Source organism: Marmota flaviventris, chromosome 17 (genome assembly GCF_047511675.1).
Source record: "Marmota flaviventris isolate mMarFla1 chromosome 17, mMarFla1.hap1, whole genome shotgun sequence".
Taxonomy (NCBI): domain Eukaryota; kingdom Metazoa; phylum Chordata; class Mammalia; order Rodentia; family Sciuridae; genus Marmota; species Marmota flaviventris.
This window is the reverse complement of record NC_092514.1, coordinates 49,738,932-49,755,030: the sequence shown is the minus strand read 5'-3', so window position 1 is coordinate 49,755,030 and position 16,099 is coordinate 49,738,932.

Sequence of the window (16,099 nt, the reverse complement as noted above, 5' to 3'; positions counted from 1 at the left end):
GAGTTATTCTCTTAATAATGTTTTAAGAATCCATTAAATATCTGAATTTAAAAAATACTTTGTCAGATATGTGAGTTGCAAAGTTTTTTTCTAGGTTATAGTTTGTGTCTTCATTGTCTTATCCATATATTTTACTGAAAAAACAATGTATTTTACAGTGAAATTTTTTTAATATGGATGAAAATTACATTTATCAATAGAAATGAAAAATAAAATGAAAAAGCACTACACACTGACTAGAATGGGGGGAATCCTGAAAACACCAAGTGTTGGCGATAGTATGGGGACAAACTGGAATTGTCATACATTGCTTATGAGGACAAACGAGGCTAACCACTCTAGAAAATAGTAGCCTTTCAGAAATGAAACATATCCTTATAGCTCTGAATACTACTTCTATATAATCATTCTAGAAAAAGTAAAAAATTTATATTTCCATATTCAAATATGCATACATACACACACACACACACAATAAACCTAGGCATAGACATTTATAACAACTTTCTCACATTCTTTTTTTTACTATTCATTTTTTATTCTCATTTGTTATATATGACAGCAGAATGCATTATAATTCATATTACACATATATAGAGCACTATTTTTCATATCTCTAGTTGTATACAAAGTATATTCAGATCATTCATGTCTTCATACATGTACTTAGGGTAATAATGTCCATCTCATTCCCCCATCTTTTCTATCCCCATGTCCCCTCTCTTCCCCTCCCATCTCTTTTCCCTATCTAGAGTTTGTCTAATCCTCCCATTATCCCCCTCCCAACCACACTATGAATAAGCCTCCTTATACAGAGAAAACTTTTGGCATTTTTTTGGGGGGATTGGCTAACTTCAGTTACCATTATATTCTCCAACTCCATCCATTTACCTGTAAATGCCATGATTTTATTATTTCATTGCTGAGGAATATTCCATTGTATATATATACCACATTTTTTTATCCATTCATCTACTGAAGGGCATCTATGTTGGTCCCATAGTTCAGCTATTGTGAATTGTGCTGCTATAAACATTGATGTGGCTGTGTCCCTGTAGTATGTTGTTTTTAACTCCTTTGGGTATAGACCAAGAAGTGGGAAAGCTGGGTCAAAAGGTGGTTTCATTCCCAGGTTTCCAAGGAATTTCCATACTGCTTTCCATATTGGCTACATCAATTTGCAGTCCCACCAGCAATGTATGAGCATGCCTTTTCCCCCACATCCTCGCCAACACTTATTGTTGTTTGTATTCTTAATAGCTGCCATTCTGACTGGAGTGAGATGAGATATTAGAGTAGTTTTGATTTGCATTTTTTTCTAATTGCTAAAGATGTTGAACATTTTTTCATATATTTGTTGATTGGTTGTATATCATCTTCTGAGAAGTGTCTGTTTAGTTCCTTGGCCCATTTACTGATTAGATTATTTGTTATTTTGTTGTTTAGCTTTTTGAATTTTTTATATACCCTAGAGATTAGTGCTCTATCTGATGTGTGAGCAGTAAAAAATTTCTCCAAAGATGTGGGCTCTCAGTTCACCTCACTGATTGTTTATTTTGCTGAGAAGAATCTTTTTAGTTTGAATCCATCACATTTATTAATTCTTGATTTTAATTATTGCACTACAGGAGTCTTATTAAGGAAGTAGGGACCAAATCTGACAAGATGGAAATTTGGGTCTACTTTTTCTTGTATTAGGCACAGGGTCTCTGGTTTAATTCCTAGGTCCTTGATCCACTTTGAGTTGAGTTTTGTGCATAGTGAGAGATAGGGTTTAAATTTCATTTTATTGCATATGGACTTCCAGTTTTCCCAGCACTATTTGTTGAAGAGGCTATCTTTTTTCCAATGTATATTTTTGTCTAATATAAAATAACTGTAATTATGTAAGTTAGTCTCTGTCTTCTCTAATCTGTCCCATTGTTCTACCAGTCTATTTTGGTGCCAATACCATGCTGTTTTTATTACTATTGCTCTGTAGTATAGTTTAAGGTCTGGTGTAGTGATGCCACCTGCTTCACTCTTCCTGCTAAGGATTGCTTTAGCTATTCTAGGTCTCTTATATTTACAGGCTGAATTTCATGACTGCTTTTTCTATTTCTATGAGGAATGTCAATGGGATTTTGATTGGAATTGCATTAAATCTGTATAGTACATTTGGTAGTATGGACATTTTGACAATATTAATTCTGCCTTTCCAAGAACCAAAGAGAGGGAGAAGGAAAACTCAAATTACTAACATCCATGATGAAAAAGGAATTATCAACAGACAGTACAGAAATACAGAAGATAATTAGAAATTATTTTGAAAACTTGCCCTTCAATAAAATAGAAAATATCAAAGGCATCAAAAAAATTTCTAGAGTCATATGATTTGCCCAAATGGAATTAGGATGATATACACAATTTAAACACATCAATTTCAAGCAATGGAATAGAAGACACCATCAGAAGCCTACCAACCAAGAAAAGCCCAGGACCAGATGAATACACAGCTGAGTTCTACAAGACCTACAAAGAAGAACTAATACCTGTACTCTTCAAATTATTTTGTGAAATAGAAAAAGAGGGAGCACTTCCAAACTCATTCTATGAGGCCCAAATCACCCTGATTCCAAAATCAGGCAAAGACACATCCATATCAAAGAAAGAAAACTTCAGACCAATATCTCTAATGAACATAGATGCAAAAATTCTCAATAAAATTCTGGCTAATCACATACAAAAACATATCAAAAAGATAGTACACCATGATCAAGTGGTGCTCATCCCAGTGATACAAAGTTGGTTCAACATACAGAAATCAATAAATGTAACCCATCATATCAATAGACTTAAAGATAAGAATTGTATGATCACCTCAATAGATGCAGAAAAAGCATTCAACAAAATACAGCACCCATCCATGTTCAAAACACTAGAAAACTAGGGATAACAGGAACATATCTCAACATCATAAAAGCTATCTATGCTAAGTCATAGGCCAAAATCATTCTCAATGGGGAAAAATTGAAATCATTCCCTCTAAAAACTGGAACAAAATAGTGATGCCCTCTTTCACAACTTCTATTTAACATAGTTCTTGAAACACTGGCCACAGCAATTAGACAAAAGAAATTAAAGGGATACAGATAGGAAAAGAAGAACTCAAATTAGCACCATTTACCAATGATATTGTTCTGTACCTAGAAGACCCAAAAAATTCCACCAGAAACTTCTAGAACTAGTAAATGAATTCAGAAAAGTAGCAGGATACAAAATCAACACCTATAAATCAAAGGCATTTCTGTATATCAGTGGCAAATCCTCTGAAAGGAAAACTACTCCATTTACAATAGCTTCAAAAAAAAATAGGAATCAACCTAACAAAAGAAGTAAAAGACCTCTACAATGAAAACTACAGAATGCTAAAAAAAGAAATTAAAGAAGACCTTAGAAGATGAAAGATCTCGTTCACAATTCTTAAGAACATAAACTACCTAAATGTATTCAAGGAAATATTGATAAACTGATAAGAGCAATAAAATCAAGTAAATTATTGGTACCTACTGTAAAACTGGTGTTTTTAAAAGGCATTTTGTTGAAAGAAATAATCCAGTCCCAGAATACTAAAACTTACATATTATATTGTTCTATTTAGGGGACATTCTAAAAATGATAAAACCATAGTGATGGAGGAAATGGAAGGGGTTATTGGGAGCTACTGCTGTTTAGGCATTTGACAACAAAAGACACCCAGAGGGAGGTTGCTGCCTTCAACAGCAAACTGTTGTGTATCCTGATTGGGCTGGTCAACCTTTGTCAAATTACTCTTCAAATTTGTCAAATTACTCTTCAAATTATTTTGTGAAATAGAAAAAGAGGGAGCACTTCCAAACTCATTCTGTGGCTTGCCAATATTTTCTCCTTATCTGTGGCTTATCTCTTCTTTCTCTTAGCAGTGTATTTAGCAGAGCAGATGTTTTTAATACGGAAGAGAAAATTATCTGCCAATTAAAACCTACATGAGAAATCACTCTACAATAACTGGAATGTTGGCTGTGGTCTCACCCATTCTTATATTAGTCTATACATGTGTTGATTACTTGTTGAACTCTACATCAGAAAAAACAGCTTTACTGTATGTCAATATATACAATACTAATAAAAGGTGCTTTAAAATTTTTGAACCATTTTTTTTTCGTGGCATGACAAATGAGCCTAGTTCTGAAGTCACCCTATAGTCAGAGACAACCCTCTGGGGTATCCATGTCCTTTTGAAAATAAAATTATCTAGAATATTCCATTGCAAACTTTGAGAGTCAAATTTTTATTAATTTTTGATTTAAGATGTTTAAAATATACAGGAAATACTTGGAAAATTATTAAGAAAAAAATCATGTTATATAAACAATACAATATACAGTAACTATATTGAAATATTTCTTGTAGCTTCATGAGAAGCAATGTAAGATCTCAACATGGCTCAAGTATTTCTCCAATGTGTACTTAATGTGATTCAAATTTTATTATGTATCATACTGTAATCCATGAGACTGAGAAGTAATATGTCCTTACTCTCTGGCTTTAAGAGGGTATGGTGCTAAAGCTGGTGTCTCTGAGAGGCACATGTGTGGGGTGTGGACACAGAAGTTGAGTGCTGGTGCAGCAGGTGCATCAGGTTCCCATGCTATAGGACAATAAAAGTATTCACTTTCCTGCTTGGCATGACATCAGACAAAAATAATGAAGTTCTACAGACACATGTGTGTTGCAAATTATTATTTACATGTTATTCTCTGCTAGTAGTTCTGTGTTCCACGAAACAAGTATAGTACTTACTCATTTCATTATGCTCAGCAATCCCATTTTATGGAGGTGTTGTGTGCTTTCCATAAAGGAACATTTTACTAAATGAATGAGGCAAATGAATGGAAGAGAATAATCAAATAGTGGACTTGTTAAGAGTAGTGGATTTTCTGCATTTTTCTCATTTTTTTAAAATGCCAGTGGGTTATAAATCAATTTGATTCAACTAAAACCATAAATGTTGGGACACTGATATATTCCTACATTTTCCAAGGCTTCACTGATATAGTTCATTCTTAAATATATTTGTTAGGTCTGCATAGGCCATCTTCCGGAACACATCAACAATATCTACTTTGAAAATCCCCCTCACCAAAGCTACTTAGAAGCACCCCCTCCCCTAACCTCTTTCATTTTCTAGTCTATTGTGTTCAGTAATAAGCAATTTCCTCCCAGGTACAGGTGACTTACTTTATCTGAATTGAAGTGACTTCAATGTTCAATCTGTATTTTGCTGAATGTGCCTAGTTTCAAATATTGAGCCATGTACTCTTTGGCAGAGGAGTCTTACTTAGTGCCAAGTAATTTAGAAAGACAGAAGAACTCCATTTGGAAGTTAAGCAGAGCAGAATCGGATGCCAAGTTTTCTTTTCCCATCAAATGATAAAGTTGGTAAATGAGAGCAAATTTTCCAGATCTTTACCAGTAGGAACAAATGCAAGTCAAAGGAACAGAATGGAAGCTTCTAGCAGGTGGAGGACTTTGAATTCACTTTTATAACTCCAGTCATTAGCATGGGGTCTGACCCAGAGGAGGCGACCAGTTAACAGGTCTTTCAACTCAAGTGACAGATGATATTTTATTTCGTTTGCCTCCGTATATTAATCACCATATCAGATGATCTGCTTCTCAGCTGACTGCTATGGCTTTCTAGTCATATTTCTAGAATTTTCGGTATCTCTTTAAATGCTTCCTGTAAGCATTTCTGGCTTAATTGTTGGCAATGGAATTCTACATGTGCTGCATAAAGTCAGAAAATAACTAATTCCCAATACATATTCATCAGTGTGATTTTATTTAAAAGCAAATGAATAGCATCAGATCATCATGCTTTCTAGAATCACAGAATTAAATTACAAACCCTGATTTAAATTTTGACAACAAACAAGATGAAAAAAAAGGAGAGTGATTTGATCCATTATTTTATCTGTGATTTTTTGCAGTCACAGCAATGTTGTTCGGATTGCAATAGAAACGCTATAGGTAAATGATATTTTTAAATGGCTCTGGGCAAGTTAAAGGAATGGTGTTACCGAATGATGATAAAATTCACTCGGAACAGATGTGGGAAACTTTAGAAGGACAGAATGGTCTATAAATGCATCATGGCTAAACACGCATTTTGAACAAAGATATTCTGATGTAGCATGTAGTATATTACAAATGTGGTCTACAGCAACACTGTAGTATGCTCAAAAATATAAACAACGTCTTATTTAAAAGTTCTCAACCTTGGATTACGAATGCTATAGTTAGTTTTAGCTTTAACCTAGATTTGGGGGCTACTTATACTCTGGTCCAGAACTATACCTCAATTCTGAGACAGTTTTAAAGTATACTAAGATGTTAAGCAAATGTTATCATGTGGGAATAGCATCCAAGAGCCTTTTAAAATGACCACTGCACTTCCAAGTTGTGCAGGAGAGCTCCCAAGGAAAAGCATAAAGACACAGCCTTCAATTTCCATTGACTGTGGAACAACAAATATCTAATTTTTTTTGTGTGCGTGTGAAGCAATGCTTTTTTGCATTCTGTTCTCACTCCAATGAATGCCAAGCACTCTCCTTTCAGAATATGCTGGTTCATCCAGTGTCTTGACAGTCCACTTTTGCATTTGCCTTTATTGCCTATAGTGGATGTTGAATGATGTCATGGATCTATGTTGAAGTTTTCTATAGTTACTATGAAATGTATTCTCCAGAGAAGACATTGGGCTTTCTATAGGCAGTCAGAGTTTTGAATCACTGCTTCTAATGGGCAAGTTACTTCTTTGGAAGTTTTTCTCTATAACCTAAGTATGACTTCTTTTTGGAGATCCTTCAATAAAATGATACTTTAAAACATTTGTAGCACTCTGGTTACTGATTGAGATACTGCGGTTAGCATCTGCAAGCCTTTACATCTTATCTGTGGCATTTAAGACCTGTCTGTTCCACAGGGAGTATATAGTTATATAATCCTTCTAGGTCTCAGATTGTCTTCATCCATACAATAGTGATAATATTACACAAACCCCCATAACATGGCTTAAATGAATATCACCTAGCACTTAACAAGTGCTCATAATATAATTATTTTTATATAGCTTTAACTGTGATTGATTTGCTGTGTCTATTGGCTTATCTATTTCTTCTTGGTAAGGATTGATAAGGCAAGGTCAGACAATAGAAGGTAATGGCAGGAATACCCATTGTAGTCAGGAAAGAAAGAAACCACTGCCTCTTTTCCTAGATAAGTGCTCTGCTTCTAGTATTGTCATTATTGCTGTAATTAGCTCAATGAGAAATGGCAATATAGGGTTTCAGATTTTATTCACATGGAACTACTCAACCAAATGATCTTGTCAAAGGTTTTTGAGGATCTCCATTTACTCAGTGCTCAAGAGATGAAAGATACTTGAAGCAGATTTTTTTTTCATATAAGAAATCAATCAATTCATGTCAATTTTGGCCCTTACCTGAGTAAGCAAGAAAGGAACTCTGAGTGGGATTCCATTTCAAATAAATCATCTCCACAAGGTTTGCAGGGCTCATGTCCCCATACCAGCTATTGTGCTGGAGTTGGATGCCTACTATTTCTGTCAGAGTGAGGATCATGTACCAAGGGCTGCCTGGCCCTTGCTGAGAAAGGCTGAGGTCTTTGGACTTTGTCAGTTTCAAAAATGAGCACTTTTGCAGATCACTGCTTTATTGATCCTAGTCTGGCCTCTGTTGTTTCTCTTTTAATAAATGTAATTGACTTAAGATTTGTCATATAGGTATACCTTCAGTCTGAGAATACTATGGAAATAATTTTTCTAGTTGCTAACAATGACATTTAGTTGACTAAACAATTTAATAACTGTACTAACACAGTCTCCTAATCCTGAAACTGACATAGGTTTTCCGTGGTATGTTTCCCTTCCAATGAATTAAGTGTAATAAATTTATTCTACTACTGACTTTTCCAGGTATTTTGGAACTGTACAGTTGCCTAATATAGTTAATTAAAAAAATAGGTTGTTTCTCTCATATAATCAGTGTTTATAATGTACCATGTGCCTTGTTAGCATATTTGCATGCATTTATATGAAAGCTAGAGTTACAATAGCTTTAAACAGTAGCTTTAAACCTTCAGTTTCAGCTACCTACAGTAGCTTTAAACCTTCATCAGTATGTAGGTGACAATCATAATGATTCAAAACTCCAAAGAGCATTATAACCAGTAAATAAATTGTAGATACCTAAAATATTTAGAGTGATGGTGAACATGTAGGAAAGTGTTTAGGACATGTTAGATGGGATGGAAATAATGATCATGATTATATGTATCATATAATAGCCAGAGTTGTCACATTGTGCTTTCATATAAAATACTTAACTCTGTGTGTGTGTGTGTGTGTGTGTGTGTGTGTGTACAGTCATCCCTCTCATTTGCTAGGCATTAATTCCAGGACCCTTTCCCCCAGTGGATATTAAAGCCTGTGCATGCTCAAGTCTCTTATATGAAATGGTACAGAATTTGTATATAACCTATGCAATATGCACCTCCTTCCACACAATTCAGCTTACCTCTAGACCAACACAATATAATTGCTAGGTAAATAACTGCTTTACTATACTGTTTAGGGAATGATGACAAGAAATAAAAATTGCACATGTTCAGTACAGGTACAGTTCTTTTTTTCTCTCAAATATTTTTGATTTGATTACTTGAACCTTCAATCTTAGAACCCATGGATATGGGGAACTAAATGGACAGAGATAGACCTATATCTCCACATAAACAAACATAAATACATATGTATGACACATGTCATATTGTTATGCAAACCTTCTCCACTCCACAGATGAAGCTGTTGAGGTTGTATAGTTGGGAAACTTACCAGTATCGTGTGTCACAGAGCTGAAACTCAAACCCAAGCAGTTAACCAAAATAATGCTTCACCATTTTTGAATCATGCACATGTAGTCTGTGAAATATCCTGAGGAGATTATTTCCTTAACACATATTTGTCTCATTTTCCCAGATGTGGAATATCTACAAAAACTTACATTCAGCAACAAATAGAGCACTTAGGATAATTTTGAAATAATATGTGACTATTTATTATGTTTGCAAAATTAGAAATGTGGGACTTAATGGGGTTAATGGGTATGTCTTTATAATTTGAAGGACTAAGCAGAACAGATTATTTCTACTTTTATCAAAGTAAAGAAGTTGTTTTTTTTTTTTTTTTAAAAAAAAAAAAAAAGAAGAATGATAAGGTTGGAGTTAAAAGCTCAAAGGCCTGAGGGGCTTATAGTTAAATTAACTCAAATGTGTCAAAGAGGATAGGTGTATGAATGGTGTTCATAGTAAGTAAGGAGCATAAACTTTTGTGATATTATTGATTCTTAATATGTAGAAACATGGGTTCACCAGCACCAATTTCCTACGAAGAACCTGTCATCAAACAGTTTATGTGAAAACACTCTGATTTTTAATATGGGAAATTATTTCGGCATAGTTTATAGCACTTTGGAGTCTAAATAAAGCAGTTCTACAGATTGAATTTGACCAATGGGCCACCAGTGTGCAATCTCCATAAAATACATTGTGAAACCATAGGTTTCCAAGGATCCATCTTGGCCTATGATCATTTCATACCCCTGTAGGAAATGGAAAAAAGGTCTTTGTATATATTGTCAGACACATAGTTTAAAAAAAAAAAAAACATCAATTTTCCCACCAGGACAATTAACAACAAAGCTAATTCAATTTATTTTCATATGCCATCTTTTATCCCACTTTCAAATGTAAGGGACAAAATAATGAGATTTCTCCCAAGTGAGGAATTTCTGATGATCACTTAACAACATTCGTTCTTAAAGAACTGGCTGTTTTTGAATGACACCTGCCCATTATTAGGTTTCTCAAACAGGAGCAGCAACAGCTATTGAAGAAATTCCATTTGGACAGGAGGATTTCCTCAAGGAGTGAGTACATTGCAGTCTTGCTAGGAAACAGAAAAAGGCCCTAGCTGTTTCATCTGGTAACTCTGATGTAGTCAGGTCCAGGCAGGTCCAGGGAGGGCCTTGGGCATTCACCTCATGTGTTCCTGACTTGCAAAATGTGCCTATCCATCTCTGGGGTTCTATTTTATCTTGGTTTTTTGATTTTATTTGAACTAGAATTTTACAGTCACCATCTCTCCAGTTGCAATCCTGATAACAATTTTAATCCTTTTTTCCCCCTATACTTTTATTTGGAATTCTACTTCATCCAAATCAGACCTTCTGGAAAAAAAAAAAAAAGAAAAGAAATGGCATTAACCCCTAATTCATAATATTGACCTGACCCAGATACTTCAACAATTGAAGCCCAGCTACACAATTACATACTACAGTACTAAAAGTGGCAAATGACTTGTTTTGATACACTTAAACCATGCTATATTTGATATATTCTAATTATGATCATACATTTTTTGCTTTTATTGTTGTTTCTGTGTGGCCTTCAGTTACTAATAATGGACTTTTTATGCATAGGGACCATAAGATTATTCGATGGTGTCATATTAAAAAAAGCACAGAATTTAGATGGAATTACAGTATTCTAGAAAAGAATTCTGGCACTATTTCATCACTTATAATTTTAACAGAATCTTCTCACTAAGAAGTTAAGAGAGATTTCTATAGTGTCCAGAATACGGGAAGTTCTTTCTTAGTAAAGTCAATCACTTTTAAAGTGTTAATACCTTTTATATCATTTTCATTACTTCTACTCATTGGCTTGCACATCAGGTCCTAGTCGATGTTCCTCTCTCTAAGGTTGAAATTCTTGCATGTTTTCCAACTCACACCAGGAAATTTTCAGCACTATCAGAAGAAGGAAGGAAAGCCACATTAATTTAAGTTTGAAATGAAAATTAAACCGTCTCACCTAAAATAGAGTGTATACTGTTAGATCTTAACATACATAGTGTATTCTCCAATTAATCCATTGTAATAAACTCAAAATGCCTCTAAACATGGCTCAGAAAATTGAAACATTTGATACCATCCAAAGACCCCCCCCCCCCATGTCCTAAAGGGAAATAAAATGATCATAGGCCAAGATAGAGAACATTCTAATTATAGTATAAAACATCAATTTTCTTATCAGGACAATCAGCAACATAGCTAGAATGATGAATTGAATTCAACTTATTTTCACATGTCATCTTTTATCCTAAATATCTTTAAATGTGAAGGACAAAATAATGAGATAGGATTAATTCCATATATTGAAGTGAAATTTCCAACTCTCTTGTGTCCCAGGGATTGATCTGTGATTTTTCTAGAAAAGCAACAAGACAGATAAAGTTTTCCGTGTCCCCACCCCCCATTTCACTTTACTTTATGCTTTTCACTCCCAATCAAACAGAATTTGTAATAAGAAAAGCGAGGCAATCAGAGGAGAGGAATATGGTAATGCCAGGGGAGAGTGATTGCAAATCTCTCAGCTACAACTAGGGACTAGAAACCTAGGACCCAGGCTCTCTATTTAATTCTTTGAAGGCTGACAGTGGCATCCCATGAAATCCGTTGCTTTCTGAGCCACTAGACAGATCTCTGTGGAAAAGTAGTGAAGTTATTTTCTAGTTTTTAAAGTACTGTCAGATCAAAGGGGTAATGGAAGTGCTTTTGCCTCTTTTTAATGTCCAAGTTCAGAATGCAACAGCAATCTGCTATCCTTCAAAGTGTGATAAAGAATTCCTTGTAATACCCTGGTGAGGTCAGTTTGGTTACTGATAGCCCATTGTGGAAATTTTGCATTACCCCAGAGTGCTCTGATAAATGATAAAAATTTTGTATTCCATCAGTAGGAAGTATAAAGGTCTTTTTCTATTTGGCTGGCAACTGACGGGTAATTTTCAAAATCACACTCCCCCACCCCTGACCACCACTACAACCCACTCATTTAAAAGCAGAGAGATTTTGGATTCTTTAGAGCTCAAAAATCACATTAAAGCTGATTATTACATGTAACATGCTAATTATTACTTACCATAATCACCATCTTGTAAAGAACATAGTAAGTCATCTTTTTAACACCTTTTTTCTCTTGTGATTAAATAGAAGGCATGGGTCATTTTACCATTATGTCCCATGTAACATTCCTTTCTCCTTGGCTCTAATCCTTCATGTTGTATCTCACTTTTCTGAGCAGTCAAGTAGCTTGAAATTATATAGGTACTGTCAACCCAGGCAGGGGGAATTCAAAATGGAGAAGTTACAATTTTTATGCCTCTAGAGCATCACCAAAGGGTCATAAGCCCAATCCATTTTTTTTTTCCCCTAAGACTCTTTCGGAGACTATTTAAAATCAAGTCAGGTAGTCAAGTCTTTGCCATTTATTTCATGTACCTTTAAAAAATATTCTATGTCATACTAAAGTAAGGGCTGGTGGCTAGAATTCTCTCTCTTAATGAATGCTTTAGCACTAACTATCGAAAAGCAATTTACTTTTATGAAACTCTAAGGATCAGGTCTCAGAAGCCATTATTTATATGATGATCCTGTGACTTTCCAAATTGCCTTGAAGTGCTATACAGAAACATTCTTTTTGTCTTCAGTATTTTCTTTATTGCTGCATAACATGTTGCTGTTTATTGAGGGAAAAAAAAGACTTAAAGCAAATAAAGGGGTGGGGGAGGTTATGAAATATCTTTCTATACATCCATGACTTACTTAAATTTTACACAGCAATCTCTTAGTGATGTGTGAACAAGGTCAATAACATAAAGGCATCTCTAACTGTTAAAATATGCATAAGAAAATGAATTTTCTAGTATTACAAATAACCTTTAATTTATTAAGTAATAACAAATTTGCAAAGTTTTTGTATCAGAATTTTTATATTAGAATATTATACTCATACATAGTATTTGGATTCATTTTGACAAAATCATATGAATAGAATTTGATTTACTCCAGGTCGGGCCCTATTCCCTCCACTGCTATTTTCCTCCCCATCTCCCTCTCCTTATTTTTATTCCTCTACTCTATTATCTTCCTGTAGCTCATTTATCTATTTACTTTTAATTGTTTTTTTTACATGTACATAAAAGTGGAATTCCTCGTGGCATATTTATATATGCACACAGTGTGATTTGTTAAATTTATTTCACATTTTCTCCTTTTTTTTCCTGTCTTTCCCTCTTCTTCTTGATCTCCTTCCTCTTGTCCACTGATCTTCCCTATATCTTTATGATATCTGATCTCCCCTTCACCTTTTTACATTACTTTTTACCTTACTTCCCCTTTCTACCTTTCACATATAAGTGAAAAAATAGACTATTGAGTCTGGCTTATTTCACACAGCATTATTTTCTCCATTTCCAACAATTTACCAGCCAATGCCATCATTTCCTTCTTCTCTATGGCTGAGTAAAGCTCCATAGTGTATATCGACAGGCATTTGGGTTGGTTCCATAATTTTGACTACAGTGAATTGTGCTACTATAAATACTTATGTGTCTTTGTCACTATACTTTGCTGATTTTAGTTATTTTGCATAAATACCCAGGAGTGGGATAGATGGATCATACAGTGATTCCATTCCTAGTTTTTTTTTTTTTTTTTTTTTTGAGGAATTTCTACACTGCTTTCCAAAGTGGTTGTACTAACTTGCAGTTCCACCAATGATGTATGAGTGTACCTTTTTTCCCCACATCCTGGAAAGCATGTATTTCTATTTGTATTCTTGATAGTTGCTATATGACTAGCATGAGATGAGATCTTTATGTAGCTTGCATTTTGATTCTTGTCCTTAATTTCATTTATATGGTGAATTACATTTATTGATATGCATATGTTGAACCAAACATGCATCCCTCTGATGACACCCCCTTGATCATGGTGTCACATCTCCTTGATGTGTTTTTGAATATAGTTTGCTAATATCTCATTGAAGAATTTTGCATCTATGTTCATCAGGGAGATTGGTCTGAAGTTTTCTTTCATTGATGTGTCTTCATTTGGCTTTATACTGGCTTCATAAAATATACTTGGGAGTGTTCCCTCCCTTTTAGTTTCATGGAATAATTTGAGATACACTGGTGTTAGTTCTGATAAACTGGTATTAGTTCTTCTTCGTCATCGTCCTCCTCCTCCTCCTCCTCTTTATTTTTTTATTTATTTGTTTTTATGTGGTACTCAGGATTGAACCCAGTGGCTGACAGATATGAGGCAAGTGCTGAACCAGTGAGCTACAACCCCAGCCTGTGTGTTAGTTCTTCTTTAAATGTGTGGTAGAACTCAGCTGAGAATCCGTCTAGTCCTGAGATTTTCTTATTTGGAAAGCTTTTAATTTCTGTTTCAATTCTGTTGCTTGATATTGATCTGTTTAGTTTTTCTACATCTTCTTTTTTCAATTTGGGCAGGTCATGTGTGTCTAGAAATTTGACAATGTCTTCCAGATTTCCCAATTTTTTGGAGTATAAATTTTCAAAATACTTTCTAATGATTTTCTAGATTTCAGAAATGTCTATGGTGATATTTCCTTTTTTACCTCTAATTTTGTTGACTTGGGTCTTCTCTTTCTTTAGTTTGGCTGTAGGTCTATTAATCTATCCTTTAGAATAACTGACTCTTTGTTTCATTGATCCTGCATATTTTTTTTTAATTCTTGATTTTACTAATTTCAGTTCTGATATTAATTATTTCCTCTCCTCCTATTTTTGAAATTAGTTCTTCTATTTCGAAGGTGTTGAGGTGCAGCATAAGGGTATTTATCTGAGATCTCTCTTTTTTTAAAGTAGGCACTCAATGCTATAACTTTTCCCCTCAGAACTGCTTTTATACTGTTCCAGTTATTTTGATAAGTTGTATCTCTCTTTTCATTTGTTTCTAAGAATTTTTAAATTTCTTCTCCCATTGCGTCTATGATCCATTCTTCATTTAAGAGTAATGTTCAAACTCCATGCGTTTATATGGTTTCTATTATTTTTCTTTGTGCTGATTTTTACTTTCATTCCAATAGGATTTGATAGGATTCATGGGATCATGCCGTATATTTTATATTTACTAAAACTTACATTGTGACCCAGAATATGGTGTATTTTGGAAATGGTTCCATGAGTTGCTGAGAAAAAAAGTAAATTTCAGCTCTTTGGGGTGAAATATTCTATATGTCTATTAAGTCCATTTGATTTATAGTATGATTTATTTTGGAAATATCATCATTGATTTTATGTCTGAATTACCTTCTGTTGGTGAAAAGTTTATGTTAAAAGCACCCAATATTATTATAGTGTGGTCTGAGATTTAATGCAAGAAGTATGTTTCTTCTATCAATATATCTTCTTGTTGGATTGTTCCCTTTACCAGTATGAGTGAACTTCTTTGTCTCTTCTGATTAATTTTTGCTTGAAATTTGCTTTGTCATAGCTACTCCTATTTTTTTAAAACCCCATTTACATGTAATAATTTTTATCCTTTAAATTTTAGACTGTGATTATTTTTGCCTATGAGTATTTTGCAAACAGTATATAATTGGATCTTGTTTTTTGATCTACTTTGCTAATCTGTGTCTTTTAATTGTTGACTTGAGACCATTTACATTTAGTGTTATTATGGAGATGTTTTTATAATTTCCTGTCATTTTGTTTTGTTTTCTATACTTAATTCTGTCTTAGTTTTTAAAATAAATAAAGCTATTTTCTTTTTTTTTTTTAATACTGTCTGATAAGCCCCCTAAAATCAATGTTATTATCTATGTTTATCTGACAAAAACATAGAGATAGATTCATACACTTTAGCCTATTTAGTCTTTTTGGTAGAAATGATCTTTATTTAAGGAATCTCAAGTATGTTCCACATTTAATACTCAGAAAGGCTGAAGACCACTCTTGTTTCGCAGATTAAAAAAAAATAAATAAAAAGGCAATTATCAGAATTTATGGGGTAAATGCCCAGGAAGAAAATGACCCAGAAGACTCTTCTGGAGATACATCTAGAATGTAATTGGCATCTTCTCATTTCTGGTAATTAGTGGCCTTAAATGAGCAGAAGGTGAATTTACATGT